The sequence below is a fragment of the Ranitomeya imitator genome, chromosome 6 (genome assembly GCF_032444005.1).
Source record: "Ranitomeya imitator isolate aRanImi1 chromosome 6, aRanImi1.pri, whole genome shotgun sequence".
In the NCBI taxonomy this organism is placed as follows: Eukaryota; Metazoa; Chordata; class Amphibia; order Anura; family Dendrobatidae; genus Ranitomeya; species Ranitomeya imitator.
Window position 1 is genome coordinate 558954769 of NC_091287.1, and position 17936 is coordinate 558972704.

Here is a 17936-nt window from a genome sequence, read left to right on the forward strand (position 1 = left end):
ACGACGACAAAGAGCATATCAAGGTAATGGACAGAAGGAATTTGGACTGTACAGTACCAATGACGGCAGACCTAGCGGACCGCTTAGTGCGCTTAGGACAATCAGAAATAGCATGAGTGGAATCACCACAGTAGAAACACAGCCCATTCAGACGTCTGTATTCCTGCCGTTCAACTCTGTTCATAGTCCTATCGCACTGCATAGGCTCAGGTTTAACCTCAGGCAATACCGCCAAATGGTGCACAGATTTACGCTCGCGCAAGCGTCGACCGATCTGAATGGCCAAAGACAAAGACTCATTCAAACCAGCAGGCAAAGGAAATCCCACCATGACATCCTTAAGAGCCTCAGAGAGACCCTTTCTGAACAAAGCTGCCAGCGCAGATTCATTCCACTGAGTGAGTACTGACCATTTCCTAAATTTCTGACAATATACTTCTATATCATCCTGACCCTGGCACAAAGCCAGCAAATTTTTCTCAGCCTGATCCACCGAATTAGGCTCATCGTACAGCAATCCGAGCGCCAGGAAAAACGCATCGACACTACTCAATGCAGGGTCTCCTGGCGCAAGAGAAAATGCCCAGTCTTGAGGGTCGCCGCGCAAAAAAGAAATAATAATCAAAACCTGTTGAATAGGATTACCAGAAGAATGAGGTTTCAAGGCCAGAAATAGCTTACAATTATTTTTGAAACTTAGAAACTTAGTTCTATCTCCAAAAAACAAATCAGGAATAGGAATTCTTGGTTCTAACATAGATTTCTGATCAATAGTGTCTTGAATCTTTTGTACATTTATAACGAGATTATCCATTGAAGAGCACAGACCCTGAATATCCATGTCCACACCTGTGTCCAGAATCACCCAAATGTCTAGGGGAAAAAAAAAAAAGTGAACACAGAGCAGAAAAAAAAAAAAAAATGATGTCAGAACTTTTTCTTTCCCTCTATTGAGAATCATTAGTTTGGCTCCTTGTACTGTTATGTGTGCTAATGAAAGGTGTTATGAAGGCAATCCAGAGACACAGTGTGCCTAGCGATCAGAGCGCACACAGTGATCTGACAAATACCCAAAAACAAAAGAACGAGCTCTGAGACGTGGAAACTCTGTAGACTGCACACCTGATCCTATCCTAAACACAACTAAAAGCGGCTGTGGATTGCGCCTAACAACTACCTATGCAACTCGGCACAGCCTAAGAAACTAGCTAGCCTGAAGATAGAAAAATAGGCCTGACTTGCCCCCAGAGAAATATCCCAAAGGAAAAGGCAGCCCCCCACATATAATGACTGTGAGTAAGATGAAAAGACAAAACGTAGGGATGAAATAGATTCAGCAAAGTGGGGCCCGATATTCTTAGACAGAGCGAGGACAGTAAAGCGAACTTTGCAGTCTACAAAAACCCTAAAGCAAAAACCACGCAAAGGGGGCAAAAAAGACCCACCGTGCCGAACTAAAGGCACGGCGGTACACCCTTTGCTTCTCAGAGCTTCCAGCAAAACAAAAGACAAGCTGGACAGAAAAAAAGCAACAAAATAGCAAAAAAGCACTTAGCTATACAGAGCAGCAGGACACAGGAACAATCAGGAGAAGCTCAGATCCAACACTGGAACATTGACAAGGAGCCAGGATAGCAGCATCAGGCGGAGTTAAGTAACGAAGCAGCTAACGAGCTCACCAGAACACCTGAGGGAGGAAGCTCAGAAGCTGCAGTACCACTTGTGACCACAGGAGTGAATTCAGCCACAGAATTCACAACAGCCTCCATGGCTGAAGATTGTTCCCTCCAAATCCAGGTGACAGTGTCCCTTTAAATGCCGCTGTCAGAAATTGACAGCAGCATTTAACATGTTAACAGCCGCTGGTGGATAATGATTCCACCCACGGCTGTTAAGGTCATCTGTCATGAGCCGGAAAAGGTGCAGTCTTGGTGCCGGAGCCCACATGGAGTGCAGGGACACGCCCACTTACGTATCTATAAGGGTTGTAATGGGGTTAAAGTGTACGTCGTTCATGGACAACCCCTTTAAGCTCCATGTGCATGACTATTGTTCCTAGAAACCACTGTAAACAGGCCGGCGATCACCCGGCGACCAAGCAGAATGCTGGCTCATTGGGTGAGGAGATAATCGCCCTGCTCCCTATACTTACTATAAGGTCCCTCCTTGTCCCATTCTGGGAGCTGAGACCAACTTTTATCTCTTCTTCTGACATAGAAACCAAGGACGGGTCATACACGTACCATGAAGCGTTCAGTCACAAGTGTTGGGCCAAGTTCACGATGGCCGTTTTTGATGCGCTTTTTTTTAATGCTAATTTTCAGCTGCTATTTACAGCACCAGCAAAGCCTATGAGATTTTCAGAAATCTCATCCCCACACTTTTTTTTTTTTATCAGTATTTTGTGCTATGCCTGTTTTTTTGGGGGGGACATGGAGCATGTCACTTCTTTTAACGTTTTTCACCCATTGACTTAAACGCAAGTATTTGTTTTTTGTGCCAAAACATGATTCTATGGAATAGGACTTTTTTTTACATTTTTCAACACTAAAAGTTATCAGCATGCACAAGAGACAAATCTAGCATGCCAAAACCACCACAAAAAAAGCATCAAAACACAAAAAAAACAAAACAAGGAAAAGCTGCTTCTTTCCTGCCAAGAGATCAAGTTTTGTCGCAGAAAAAAAGCCTAGTGTGAACTAACAGCATGAGAGACTGTACGTGCTCAGGAATCGCGGCGATAGAAATTGTGTGAAAGGTCATTTGATGCCAAAAACTAGATCTCCAAGTGCCTCGAATGTCATTAAGAACCTTAGCACTCTTCCCCAAATCCCCTTTTAAAAATAGTCCTTGGTGGTTGATACTTTTTTAACCCCTTTACCCCCAAGGGTGGTTTGCACATTAATGACCGGGGCAATTTTTACAATTCTGACCACTGTCCCTTTATGAGGTTATAACTCTGGAACGCTTCAACGGATCCCGGTGATTCTGACATTGTTTTTCTCGTACATATTGTACTTCATGTTAGTGGTAAAATTGCTTTCATATGATTTGCGTTTATTTAGGAAAAAAAATGTAAATTTGGCGAAAATGTCGCAATTTTCATTCTTTGAATTCTTGTGCCCTTAAAACAGAGTAATATGTCACACAAAATACTTAATACATAACATTTCCCACGTGTCTACGTTACATCAGCGCAATTTTGGAACCAAAATTTTTTTTTTATTAGGGAGTTATAAGGGTTAAAAGATGACCAGCGATTTTCTCATTTTTCCAACAAAATTTACTAAACCATTTTTTTAGGGACCACAACACGTTGAAGTCACTTTGAGGGGTCTATATGACAGAAAATACCCAAAATGACACCACTCTAAGAACGGCACCCCTCAAGGTGCTCGAAACCACATTCAAGAAGTTTATTAACCCTTCAGGTGCTTCACAGGAATTACTGGAATGTGGAAAAAGAAGGAACATTTGTTTTTGTTTTTTTACCATTGAGCGGTGAAGAGAGAATAAATTACATTTTTGTCACTAAAAAATTTTTTTTTACCCCCACCTACCCCCCAGTTTAAATTTTTCTAAGGGCTAATAAGAAATTTTTTTTACAACAAACTCATGTCCATTTTTTCCTGAGTGCGCCAATACCCTACGTGTAATCGGGAAATATTTTTCAGGCGCAGTGCAAAGCTCAGAAGGCAAGGAGCGGCTGATTTTACGGTCATGGTTTGCAGGTGCCATGACCCACTGGGAGAGCCCATGAGGGGCCAGAACAGCAGAACCCCCCCCCCCCCCCATAAATGACCCCATTTTACAAACTACACCTCTCAATGAATTCATCTAGGGGTGCAGTGATCATATTGACACAACAGGTGGGGCACAGAATTTTATACCATTTGAACAGTGAAGAAAAAAATAATTACATTTTAAACAAAATTTTGTTTTACCCCAGATTTTACATTTTCACACAAGTGGGTAAAAATGGCACTAAAATGTGTCCCACAATTTCTCCATGTGTGACTGTACAGTACTACTTAGCCAAACGGAGAGAATCGGGAGGAACCGGGCGCTATTTGCCTCCTGGAGCGCCGATTTTCCTAGACTAGTTTGCGGACTCCATATACAGAGCTCCTAGTTGCTAGAAGAGCAGATTTCCCCCCCTTGAGTGACCCCATTTGGGAAATTACGCCCCTTTGGGAATTTATCTACAGGTGTATTGCCAGTTTTGACCACATGGATGTTTTCCAGAAACAAGCAGCAATGAATGTTGCTGAGTGAAAATTGCAAACTGCCATTGTAGTGACCAGTACGTTGTAGTGGCCAGTATGTTGTAGTAACCAGTACGTTGTAGTGACTAGTACGTTGTAGTGACCAGTGCGTTGTAGTGACCAGTGCGTTGTAGTGACCAGTACGTTGTAGTGGCCAGTATGTTGTAGTAACCAGTACGTTGTAGTGACTAGTACGTTGTAGTGACCAGTACGTTGTAGTGACCAGTACGTTGTAGTGACCAGTGCTTTGTAGTGACCAGTACGTTGTAGTGACCAGTACGTTGTAGTGACCAGTACGTTGTAGTGGCCAGTACGTTGTAGTGACCAGTACGTTGTAGTGACCAGTACGTTGTAGTGACCAGTACGTTGTAGTGACCAGTACGTTGTAGTGACCAGTACATTGTAGTGACCAGTACGTTGTAGTGACCAGTACGTTGTAGTGACCAGTACGTTGTAGTGGCCAGTACATTGTAGTGACCAGTACGTTGTAGTGACCAGTACGTTGTAGTCGCCAGTACGTTGTAGTGACCAGTACGTTGTAGTGGCCAGTACGTTGTAGTGACCAGTACATTGTAGTGACCAGTACGTTGTAGTGGCCAGTACGTTGTAGTGACCAGTACGTTGTAGTGACCAGTACGTTGTAGTGACCAGTACATTGTAGTGGCCAGTACGTTGTAGTGACCAGTACGTTGTAGTGACCAGTGCGTTGTAGTGACCAGTGCGTTGTAGTGACCAGTACGTTGTAGTGACCAGTACGTTGTAGTGACCAGTACGTTGTAGTGGCCAGTACGTTGTAGTAACCAGTACGTTGTAGTGACTAGTACGTTGTAGTGACCAGTGCGTTGTAGTGACCAGTACGTTGTAGTGACTAGTACGTTGTAGTGACCAGTGCGTTGTAGTGACCAGTACGTTGTAATGACCAGTACGTTGTAGTGACCAGTACGTTGTAGTGACCAGTGCATTGTAGTGACCAGTACGTTGTAGTGACCAGTACGTTGTAGTGACCAGTACGTTGTAGTGACCAGTACATTGTAGTGGCCAGTACGTTGTAGTGACCAGTACATTGTAGTGGCCAGTACGTTGTAGTGACCAGTACGTTGTAGTGACCAGTACGTTGTAGTGACCAGTACGTTGTAGTGACCAGTACATTGTAGTGGCCAGTACGTTGTAGTGACCAGTACGTTGTAGTGACCAGTGCGTTATGCCCAGCTCATGCTTCTGGAGACACGCACCTGTAAATTAGGTGGGCTCTCATCATTACAGAAATGCCAATCGTGGATGCAATATGTGGTTTAGGCACACTGTGGGGCTCAGAAGGGAGGGGGGGCATTTGGATTTAGAAGCAGAGAATTTGCTGAATTTCTTTTGAGGGACGAGGAGCCATTTAGCTTTTCCAGAGCCTTTGTGCTACCAGTAACATGGCAGACCCCTATATTTCCGTTAACAGATGACAGACCTGAGTGGGGACTTTTACATAACGTTTGGGATCACATGTATCCTGCGCTCTACGCTGAGCATTTACTTCGGGGTTTCCATCTAAATCTCTGAGTGACGTCACAGGTGAAACGCTATAATGAGGCAGCAGTTACTCTGGACTCCACTATGGTAAACCTCGTTTTTATGCACGCCTAAAAAAGACGGATACCGCCGAATCACAGGTCAGACAGCGTTCAGTGCCTCCATCTGCCTCATTATAGGGAATCTTCCGCCAGAGGTTTTGCCTGAATCACGTATTTCAGAGATTTACATGGAAACCCCATTGTAAGCGCACAGTGCAGAGCGCAGGATAAGTGTGCGCCGAGTCTTACTGCAATCTTTGGGAAGCAGAATGAAAATATCAACAGCAGGTGAAAATTGGTTTTATTTATTTTTTTACGCCGTTCATCGTGCAGTATAACTGATTAGGCGACTGTAGTCTTCGGGTCGGTGCTATTACAGCAATACCAGATTTATATTGTATTTTTTTTTGATGTTCAGGGGGACGAAGGCACGCCGCCGAAATGCACGTAGGGGAAGTGGCACCATCGCATGGTGAGGTAAGATATGTTTTACATTCATTACATCAATGCAGGATACTATGGTTTTCACATCTATGCTCCAGCGTTCTATCCAATGTGTATTGCAGGCACTTTAGCCGTAATTTTGGGGGTTATGGGAATAAAGTCAATACACTTTATGATTTCTTTTTCTAGTGTTTGGATGCAAGTTTTTTTTATGTTGGTGCTTATTTGTATATTTTCAATTTTTGACTACAGTGCTTATTAGCATTACATCTTGCTCTTGCCTGCCATCTGGTGGTGCCACTTACTTTCTTTGGCTCATCACCTTGCACTAGATTGGCATTTTTTTAACATTGTCTTATAAATGAATATATATATATACTAGATGGTGGCCCGATTCTAACGCATCGGGTATTCTAGAATATGCATGTCCACATAGTATATTGCCTAACCACGTAGTATATTGCCCAGTGACGTAGTATACAGCACAGACACGTAGTATATTGCCCAGCCACGTAGTATATTGCCCAGTGACGTAGTATATTGCCTAGCCACGTATTATATTGCCCAGTCACGTAGTATATTGCCCAGTCACGTAGTATATTGCCCAGCCACGTAGTATATTGCCCAGCCACGTAGTATATTGCCCAGCCACGTAGTATATTGCCCAGTCACGTAGTATATTGCCCAGTCACGTAGTATATTGCCCAGCCACGTATTATATTGCCCAGTCACGTAGTATATTGGCCAGTCACGTAGTATATTGGCCAGTCACGTAGTATATTGGCCAGTCACGTAGTATGTACCATATCCCTGTTAAAAAAAAGAATTAAAATAAAGAATAGTTACATACTCACCTTCCGGACCTTCCCGATCGAAGCAGCCGGTTACCGATGGTCCTCGCAAGAGTACATTGTGGTTTTGCAAGATGATGACGCAGCGGTCTCACGAGACCGCTACGTCATCATCTCGCGAGATCGCAGCATGGACCAGTTACCGGAGCATCGCGAGCGGGAAAGGCCTGTTGAGGATCCGAGGGGCCGACGGACGGTGAGTATATAACAATTTTTTATTTTTTTTAATTATTTTTAACATTAGATCTTTTTACTTTTCATGCTGCATAGGCAGCATGAATAGTAAAAAGTTGGTCACACAGGGTTAATAGCAGCGTTAATGGAGTGCGTTCCACCACGGTCAACGCTGACATTAACCCTGTGTGAGCGCTGACCGGAGGGGAGTATGCAGGCGCCGGGCACTGACTGCGGGGAGGAAGGAGCGGCCATTTTCTTCCGGACTGTGCCCGTGCTGTGCTGTTTTGCCACGACCAATCAGCGACTTGGATTTCAATGACAGACAGAGGCCGCGACCAATGAATATCTGTGACAGACAGACAGACAGACGGAAGTGACCCTTAGACAATTATATAGTAGATATAATTTTTACAACAAAATTTACAAAACCATCTTTTTAGGGACCAACTCACATTTGAAGTCAGTTTGAGGGGTCTATATGGCTGAAAATACCCAAAAGTGACACCATTCTAAAAACTGCACCCCTCAAGGTGCTCAAAACCACATTCAAAAAGTTTATTAACCCTTCAGGTGTTTCACAGCAGCAGAAGCAACATGGAAGGAAAAAATGAACATTTAACTTTTTAGTCACAAAAATGAACTTTTAGCAACAATGTTTTTATTTTCCCAAGGGTAAAAGGAGAAACTTGACCCTGAAAGTTATTGCACAATTTGTCCTGAGTACGCCGTTACCCCATATGTGGGGGGGAATCACTGTTTGGGCGCACGACAGGGCTAGGAAAGGAAAGAGCGCCATTTGACTTTTTGAATGAAAAATTGGCTCCAATCTTTAGGGGACACCATGTTGTGTTTGGAGAGCCCTTGTGTGCTTAAAGATTGGAGCTCCCCCATAAGTGACCCCATTTTGGAAACTAGATCCCAAAAGGAACTTATCTAGAAGCATAGTAAGCACTTTCATCCCCCAGGTGCTTCACAAATTGATCCGTAAAAATGAAAAAGTACTTTTATTTTCACAAAAATTTTTTTTTAGCCTCAATTTTTTCAGTTTCACGTGGGCTACAAGATAAATTAGATCTTAAAATTTATTGGCCAATTTCTCCTGAGTACACTGATACCTCACATGTGGGGGTAAACTACTGTTTGGGCACACGGCAAGGCTCGGAAGGGAAGGAGCGCCATTTGACTTTTTGAATAAAAAATAAGCTCCAATCGTTAGCGGACACCATATTGCTTTTGCAGAGCCCCTGTGTGCCTAAACATTGGAGCTCCCCCCACAAGTGACACCATTTTGGAAACTATACCCCCCCAAGGAACTTATCTAGGTGTGTGGTGAGCACTTTGAACCCCCAAGTGCTTCACAGAAGTTTATAACGCAGAGCCGTGAAAATAAAAAATAATTTTTTCCCCACAAAAATCATTTTTTAGCCCTCAATTTTTTTATTTCTACAAGGGTAACAGGAGAAATTGGACACAAAAGTTGTTGTCCAGTTTGTCCTGAGTACGCTGATACCCCATATATGGGGGTAAACCACTGTTTGGCCGTATGGCAGAGCTCGGAAGGGAAGTAGTGATGTTTTGGAATGCAGACTTTGATGGAATGGTCTGCGGGCATCATGTTACGTTTGCAGAGCCCCTCATGTACCTAAACAGTAGAAACCCCCCACAAGTGACCCCATTTTGGAAACTAGACCCCCCAAGGAACTTATCTAGATGTGTGGTGAGCACTTTGAACCACCAAGTGCTTCACAGAATTTTATAACGCAGAGCCGTGAAAATAAAAAATCATTTTTTTCCCACAAAAATAATTTTTTAGCCCCCATTTTTTTGAATTTTTCCAAGGGTAACATTAGAAATGAGACCCCCAAAGTTGTTGTACAATTTTTCCTTAGTATGGTTATGCCCCATATGTTTGGGTAAACCACTGTTTGGGTGCACATCGGGGCTCGGAAGGGAGGGAGCACCATTTGACCTTTTGAATGCAAGATTGGCTGGAATCAATGGTGGCGCCATGTCGCAATTGGAGACCCCCTGATGTCCCAAAACAGTGGAAACCCCTAAATTCTAACTCCAGCACTAACCCCAACACACCTTTAACCCTAATCCCAACTCTAACCATAACCGTAATCACAACCCTAACCCCAACACACCCCTAACCACAACCCTAACCCCAACACACAAACAACCCTAATCCCAACCCTAACCCTAACCACACTTTCCTAACCCTAACCCTAATCTTAACCCTAATTCCAACCCTAACCCTAATTCCAACCCTAACTCTAGTTCCAACCCTAACCCTAAGGCTATGTGCCCACGCTGCGGATCTTTTTTTTTTTTTAAATCCGCAGGTAAAACACACTGCGTTTTACTTGCGGATTTACCGCGGATTTCACCTGCGGATTCCTATTGAAGAACAGTTGTAAAACGCTGTGGAATCCGCACAAAGAATTGACATACTGCGGAAAATACAAAGCAGCGTTTCCGCACGGTATTTTCCGCACCATGGGCACAGCGGATTTGGTTTTTCATAGGTTTACATGGTACTGTAAACGTGATGGAAAACCGCCACAAATCTGCAGCGGCTAATCTGCACCGTGTGCACATAGCCTGATTCTAACCCTAACCCTAATTCTAACTCTAACCCTAATTGCAACCCCAACCCTAAACCTAACCCTAGTGGAAAAATAAAAATAAATATATTTTCTATTTCATTTTCCCTACCCATGGGGGTGATAAGGGGGGGGCTTTATTTACTATTTTTTTTTATTTTGATCACTGTGATAGGTTCTATCACAGTGATCAAAATGTACCTGGAATGAATCTGCCAACCGGCAGATTTTGGAAGATGGCGGCGCCCATCGCTGAAGACGAACGGACATCGGGACTCGGTAAGTATGGGGGGGTGGGATCGGACAGCGGGGGAGCGGAGGGGAGGCCGGGGGCAGGCAGAGAGAAGGACAGGACGGAGGGGAGGAAAGACTGACAGCGGTCTCCAGCCATGGCCGATGATATTGCAGCTTCGCTATGGCTGGATTGTAATATTTCACCAAGTTTCATAGGTGAAATATTACAAATTGCTCTGATTGGCTGTTTCACTTTAAACAGCCAATCAGAGCGATCATAGCCCTGTGGGGGCAAAGCCACCCCCCGGGCTGAAGTACCACTCCCCTGTCCCTGCAGGTCGGGTGAAATTTTAGTTAACCCTTTCACCCTATTTGCAGGAACGCGATCCTGCCATGACACCACATAGGCGTCACAGGTCGGATTGGCACCGACTTTCATGACGCCTATGTGGCGTCACAGGTCGGGAAGGGGTTAAGTATTTGACACCTAATGAATTAATTTCCTTTGATTGGTAATATATCACTACTAAATTGTTCTTCCAGTTGAACATGAAAAATTTGGTGACTGTTCCTCCTTAAACACAATGCTGTAGTTCTCCTGAAATTAACCAATTTTCTAGTTGATAAATTGGATCTAGCTAACTTTAGTTTGTTTTTATTCTGTTATGTTTTATCGGATTTTACCGTATTTGGACATCAACAGTTTACTACATTAATTTTTGAAAAATCTTACTCATTGCTAATATAATTAATAAAATATAAAGTGCATCCTAAATTCCCCAATTAAAAAATTGTTCACGGGCTTTCCTCCTTTTGTAGAAATTTGTTTTCTAATAAAGCCTATCATCCACTCAACACAAAACCTTGACCCACACAAAGGACAAACCTCTATAAAGACCTTTACTTTCCAAACATTTGATGAAAGTGATAAGTGGTTGATAAATGATAAGTGGTTATCGTTAATACATTTTTAAAATAGATGATAAAAGAAAAAAATCTTGTAATTTGCCAAAATTAGAATTTTTTTATTTTGAACCTTTTGTCTGCATTTTTATTTCAGGTTCTCAAAGATCCACACAAGTCTCAGTTTAACCCTGCTGTTGTCTTCGGTCTGGGGAGACCGATTTTGAACTTTGGTATTTTTTCGGGGTGTTCAAGATGCGGTTCTGAAACTTGTGGTTGATTGACTTAAATGAGGATGGGTCGGTCGTCCGGCCACGGGTTTCAGAGCCGCATCTTGAATATTTTAAAGAATATTGAAGTGCAAGGTCGGTCGTTTTTGACCGAAGACAACAGCAGGTTAATTAAAGGAAACTTCCGGACTCCAGCTCCAGACCCAGCATAATCTTTTTTTTAATGATCCTATGGAACCTTCCCAAATCTTATTCAAAATATGTTGCTACTAATGTAGTTGCCCCCTCCCAGTATTCACCCACTGGTGCGCTATCCCAACTTCTTGACCACAGCCTCGTATAACTTCCGTCTTATGCTAAACCGTTTTACAGAGACAAAAGGAACGCCTATCCTCTGGCCTTCGAGCCCATTTGTCCATCTGGCAAGTCCTTCACTCCCCAACAGGACAGTGTTCGTCATCCCAGGATACTTGACACTCGCTGGGAGCCTGCCCCATCAAGGCCCATACCGGGACCACCAAGGACACTTCAAGCTTCCCCAGCTTTTGTTAATAGTTATTCGGTGTTTTCTTGTGTTTTGACTTTTCATTGTTGATAAACTGATTTTCACTATAAACAATTATCCTGGTTCTTTATATGTAAAAGTTTCCCCACGAAATGTAACGTTCTAGTCACCAACTATCTCTGAATGATTCCAGTCTTAGTAGTTTTGGGTCAATATCTCCATGAAACTCTTGTGAAGAGAATCTGCGTGTCTCCAAATATATCGAGGGGCGCAGAGGATCAGTATGGGCGGCTCGTCTCTCCACTTGTACAACTGATATTTGTCTCATTGTTAATATTTCACTGGAATATGTCAAATTAGCAGAATAAAAAAAGGTAAAAAAAACACAAAAAAAATCAACACACACTCTGTAAAACAATACTGACTTGACGTTTTTACTCTTCATTAGATTTATCAAATTTGTCTCCTAATAAATTTTAATTTTATTGGTCGGTATGTTTGTTTTTATATCAAATACATACATTTTTATACTAACCAGCTTAAACCTATGTAGATTGAGGCTGTGGTTTTATTTTTTCATCTTTTGCGGCTTTTTTTAATGTTTTTAGGTACATAACTTTTTTAGAAGCCTTTTCACACCATTGTTATAGGGCGATGAGGTGACCAAAAATAGCGATTTTTGTTAATAATCAGAATAAAAATTTATTGTTACAAACTCGGCGATATCAAATTATTATTTTTTTTCTATCCCTTTGTTAATTTTAAATTCTTTTTTTTTTTTTTTAGTCCCTTGCACAATACACTGTATCACTTCTGTATTGCAGCGCCCTATCATTTTACAACAAACACTAATGTGACAGACATGGGGGGGCTTTACGTAGACCCCCAACTTCTATTTCAATACCATCGTCTGCTTATGTGATCAAGTCAGTCGGGGAAGGAGCAATAGGATAACAAAGACCCCCGCCAGTTAATACACTTGGGTGCAGCGGGATTTATTGGGTGCTCGGAGTGTGAGGCCGGAGAAACACGAGCAATTTTAAAATCGATCCGATTTTGTTCCTGCAAAGTCAGACGAGTGTGCAGCAAAATGACGTATCGACGGACGTCATGAAAATAGGTAAAAACGTGTGCGACATATCCAGTGTAAGAATTCCCGGAATGTAATGTCCGGGGGGAGGGAGAGAGAGAGATATTTTCCCGGATTTGAAAATCCTTCCGGGCATGCTCAGAAGGGAAAAACGGGATCCGTCACTGGATTCCAGTGTGTGATGGTCGGCGACGGATCCTGCGTCCATAGGCTTCCATTGTAGCCGACGACGGGCAGCGCAGGATGCATCGCTGAACGATTTTCCGACGTGCACAAAAAACGTTACAATGAACGTTTTCTCTGCACGACGGACCGCTATTTTACGACGGATCCAGTGCACAACGGATGGCCATCCGTCACAATCCGTCGCTAATACAAGTCTATGGGAAAATGCATTCTCAAAAATCGACGGATTGTGACGGATCTGAAAAGACGGAAGTGTGAAAGTAGCCTAAGGCCTCATAGTATGACAATAGTGATGCCCTTGAGAAAATGTAAAGGGCATACAGTGATTCTAGGTCTGTGTGGCAGGTAAGTCTGCTCTGGACATAGTTTATAAATAAAGCTCTTTCCTCTGGTGACGTCACAGACGCCGTCTTCAGATCTGATCAATTGATAACATAAATCTATTCAGCAGGTTTTCACTTTATGTCCTCCCTCTTTTCAGATCTGAATCTCTCCAAACCTGAACTCCTTGTGATTCCTTCCTCTACTAACCTACCTGTATCCGTACCCGATATTGCAATTACCTTGGAGGGTTCATCCATAACTCCCAAGCGGTACGCTCGATGTCTTGGGGTCATATGTGACACTTTTTTTAATTTCCCTTATCCAACCACTCACTCGCTCATGTCACCTGCAAAAAACGCAGGTATCAGGTTTTGCTGAGTTTTTTTGGGCCAAGCTTGATGAAGTTGAATCAGATTTTTTTTTTATGCACTAAACTTTACCAGCATGCCCACGAGGACAAATGTACCCTGACAAAAAATGCAGCAAACACTCAGCAAAACTTGATTCTTTACTGCCAAGAGAGCAGGTTTTGCCTGTGGAACAAAAAGCATCAAAAACACAACGTGTGACTGTAGCTTTACTGTCGCTCTTATTCATTCCTGCCTGGATTACTGCAGCTCTCTACTGGTTGGTCGCCCTCTAACCAGTCTTTAATTTCTCTAATCCATTCTGAATGCAGCAGTCTGGGTCATATTTCTGTCCAGCCGCTTCACCGATGCCTCCACCTTCTACCAGTCATTGCACTGGCTACCCATCTGATACAAAATCCAATATAAACTTCTCACTCTCACCCACAAAGCTCTCCACAGTTCTGCACCGCTGTATATCTCATCCCTCCTCTGTCTACAACGTTACCTGTGCCCTTCGTTCTGTAACTGAGCTAAGCCTAAAATCCTTCATAATCCGAGTCTCCTACTTCCATCTCCAAGACTTCTCTTGTGCTGCTCCAGTGTTCTGGAATGCACTACCCAAAATAACTGATTAATCCCTAGCCCCCCACATTTTTAAGCATGCTTTAGCACATCTCTATAGACAAGCCTATCACCTCACTTCACTAATTTAACTTTTTCAAAATTTTCCTCAATTTCTCCTATTCATCAGTTTCCACAACTTCCATGCACCCAGTAGCCCACGGTAACTGCACTTAGACAGGTATTGGCTGATAACCGGATGGTGCAGTTTTATAAAGTACGAAATCCCCTAATTATTATAATGGTGGCCGGACCGTACATGACGAGCACTTGTTACGCGTTGTGCACCCCCATTTCCTTATACTATAGATCAGTGTTTCTCAACTCCGGTCCTCAAGACCCACCAACAGGTCATGTTTTCAGGATTTCCTTAACATTGCATTGCTGATGGAGTTAATGCTTGAGCAGGTGATGACATTCTCACCTGTGCAATACTGAGGATATCCTGAAAACATGACCTGTTGGTGGGTCTTGAGGACTGGAGTTGAGAAACACTGCTATAGATTGTAAGCAGCGATCAGGGTCCTCGTTCCAGCTGCAACTGTTGTACTATGTGTTACTTTGTGAGGTCTTTATTGTTGGCACCAAACAGATGATTATCGGGAGGGCTCCAGGTATCCGGGTTCCCGATGCAACTATTCGGGAAGCGCTGTAGCTATTCCGATAAAGAGTTACCGTTATCCAAAGCTATTCGGTCATCCCTAGTGTTTAACGTTTTCACCCGAAGCCTGTTTTCGATGTCTTGACAGGCCAATGTTCTCAATTCTGACCACTGTCACTTTATGAGGTCATAACTTTGGAACCCTTCAATGGATCTTGGTGATTCTGAGATTTTCTTGTGACATATTGTACTTCATGATAGTGGTAAAATTTCTTTGATTTGACTTAGGTTTATTTGTGAAAAAAAAACAAACGGAAATTTGGTGAAAATGTAGCAGTTTTCAAACACTTAATTTTTCTGCCCTTAAATCACAGAGATATGTTACACAAAATAGTTAATAAATAAAATTTCCCACATGTCTACTTTACATCAGCACAATTTTTTAAACAATTTTTTTGCTTGTTAGGAAGTTATAAGGATTAAAGGGAAAATCTCGTTAGGCTCATCCACTCGTCTCTTACAGTCGAGCTTTGTGTGGACTCTGGAGCAGAGGTGAAGTTCATGTCCTCTGCTTTTGCTCTGCGCCATGCATTACCTCTGGTGATGCTCGCCAAACCGGTGACTGTTAGAGTAGTGAATGGGTCGACACTTCCCTCACAAATCACACACCAGACTGTCCCTTTCACATTATCCATGTCCCCTTCCCACCAGGAGATTATTTCCCTTCTTGTCCTTCCCGAGGGAATGGATGAGATTCTACTGGGAATACCCTGGCTCCGTTTCCACTCCCCACATATTGAGTGGACCTCTGGGAGGATATTGGGTTGGAGTGAATCATGTAAGGGCAGATGTGTGAGAGAGTGCTTTCAGGTTACCACTACAGAGATACCCGCAGATCTCTCTACCAAATACTATTGGTCCTATGCAGACGTGTTCTCCAAAAAGGCTGCGGAGACCCTTCCGCCTCACCGCCCCTATGACTGTCTTATTGATCTCATGCCTGGAGCAGAACCTCCTCAGGGACGGGTCTATCCCCTCTCTCTCCCGGAAACGGAGCTATGTCCCAATACATCCAAGAGAATTTGGCAAGAGGGTTCATTAGGAAGTCAGTGTCACCTGCAGGGGCGGGATTCTTCGTGCAGAAGAAGAACGGAGAATTACGTCCATGATTACAGGGGTCTTAACGCTATCACCATTAAGAATAAGTACCCGTTGCCCCCGATTTCTGAGCTCTTCGATAGACTACGGGGAGCAAGGGTATTTACCAAAGTAGATCTGCGGGGTGCTTACAACCTGATTCGCATCTGTGAGGGGGACGAATGGAAGACGGCTTTTAATACCAGAGATGGGCACTATGAGTATCTGGTGATGCCCTTCGGGCTCTGTAATGCCCCAGCCATTTTCCAAGACTTTATTAACGACATCTTCTGGGATATGCTCTCCACCTTGGTTGTAGTCTATCTGGATGATATTCTCATTACATAGTCCTCAATGCAGTGTAATGGGCCTCACACAGTCCTTCGTACAGTGTAATGGGTCCCACAAAGTCCTCCATACAGTATAATGGGACCTACATTGTCCTCCAAACAATGTAATGGGCCTCACATAGTCCACCATACAGTGTAATGGGCCTCACACAGTCCTTCGTAAAGTGTAATTGGACCCACAAAGTCCTCCATACAGTATAATGGGCCCTACATTGTCCTCCAAACAGTGTAATGGGCTTCACATAGTTCTCCGTACAGTATAATGGGCTTGACATAATGCTGTATGGACTATAACGGGGTCCTGCATTGCCTTCAATACAATATAATGGGCCAACAGAGTCCTCCATACAGTATAATGGTTCCAGTTACTGCCTCCTACAGTATAATGGCCCCACAGTTTTCCTTTTCTTTTCAACGTTCTTTTTATTGAAAGATAAACAAGTAAACATAGCAGTAAGTGAACATATCATATTGTCAGATAACAGGACATGTCATCTTATTCTTGGAACAATAAACAATGAAGAAAAAGTTCCTTTTTACAAAATAAACAGTTCCATTAAGAATGATAGCAATAGAACTAGAGTTGGAGTGTCCAACAGTATTTATGGATTTTAATAACCACACCTTAAAGTCCACTTATAGAAGTAAGAGAGCTTAAGAGATAGAGAAGAGAGGAAGGGGGTATAGGGGGTTGAGAAGATAGGGTGGGGGGGGGGGTGGAGAGGAGGGGGGGGAGGAGGAGCATCGTAGGCTCTGCTATTGGTCCAGTTAGCATTCCGCTACTGCAAACTTGTTGGCTGACCTAAATGTGACCCAGGGTAACCAGATTCTTTCAAATTTAGTTTGAGAGTGGTTAACTAAGGCTACCAATTCAGCCATGTGGTATAATTGGTCTATTTTCTTCAATACCTGTTGGTATGTCGGAACGTTCGTGGTCTTCCAGAACATAGGAATTAACAGTTTGGCTGCAGCTAGTACGTTTTGAGCTAATATGGTGAGCCATGTACATCTAGGCCACACCGGGAAATTCAAGAGCGCTATTTCTGGGGATAATTGTATCCTCTTCCCAGTCACGTCTCTTATCAATTGTTCTATCATTGTCCAGAAACCACGAACCCTCGGACAGGACCACCAAAGGTGAAGGTATCCACCCTCTCCTGTTTCACATCTCCAGCAGTTATCATGTGTGCTCAGCCTCCAGATCCGAAGCTGTGTTTGTGAGATATACCATCTGGAGATGATCTTATATGAGTTTTCCTGGGTTTTAACACAGCTTGTGGGGCCGTGTGAGTATTTATAAATGTGCATTACTTGCGTCTGGGTGAAGTTGCATCCTAATTCTTTTTCCCAGCTTAAAATATATGCTCTCTTGAGACTTAGTTCGTCTATTATAAGTGCTTGATAGATTGTAGAGAGAACTTTAGTGGGTTTGGATGATCTAGCACATAATGTTTCAAACGAGGTAAGCTTGCGTGTAGTATCTGAGAAATACTTTATTTTTTT

The 17936-nt window shown here is 43.1% G+C and overlaps 1 long non-coding RNA gene across 2 annotated transcripts in view; it reads left to right on the forward strand.

Annotated features, from left to right (window-relative positions):
* The window catches only part of LOC138643174 (uncharacterized), a 106882-nt gene extending 94691 nt beyond the window's left edge, over positions 1 to 12191 (forward strand). For both annotated transcript variants that reach the window (XR_011314142.1, XR_011314141.1), the window contains exons 3-4: positions 6243 to 6301; positions 11642 to 12191. This is a non-coding gene — a long non-coding RNA (uncharacterized lncRNA). The remainder of the gene's footprint in view (positions 1 to 6242; positions 6302 to 11641) is intronic.
* Positions 12192 to 17936: the final 5745 nt, after the last annotated feature.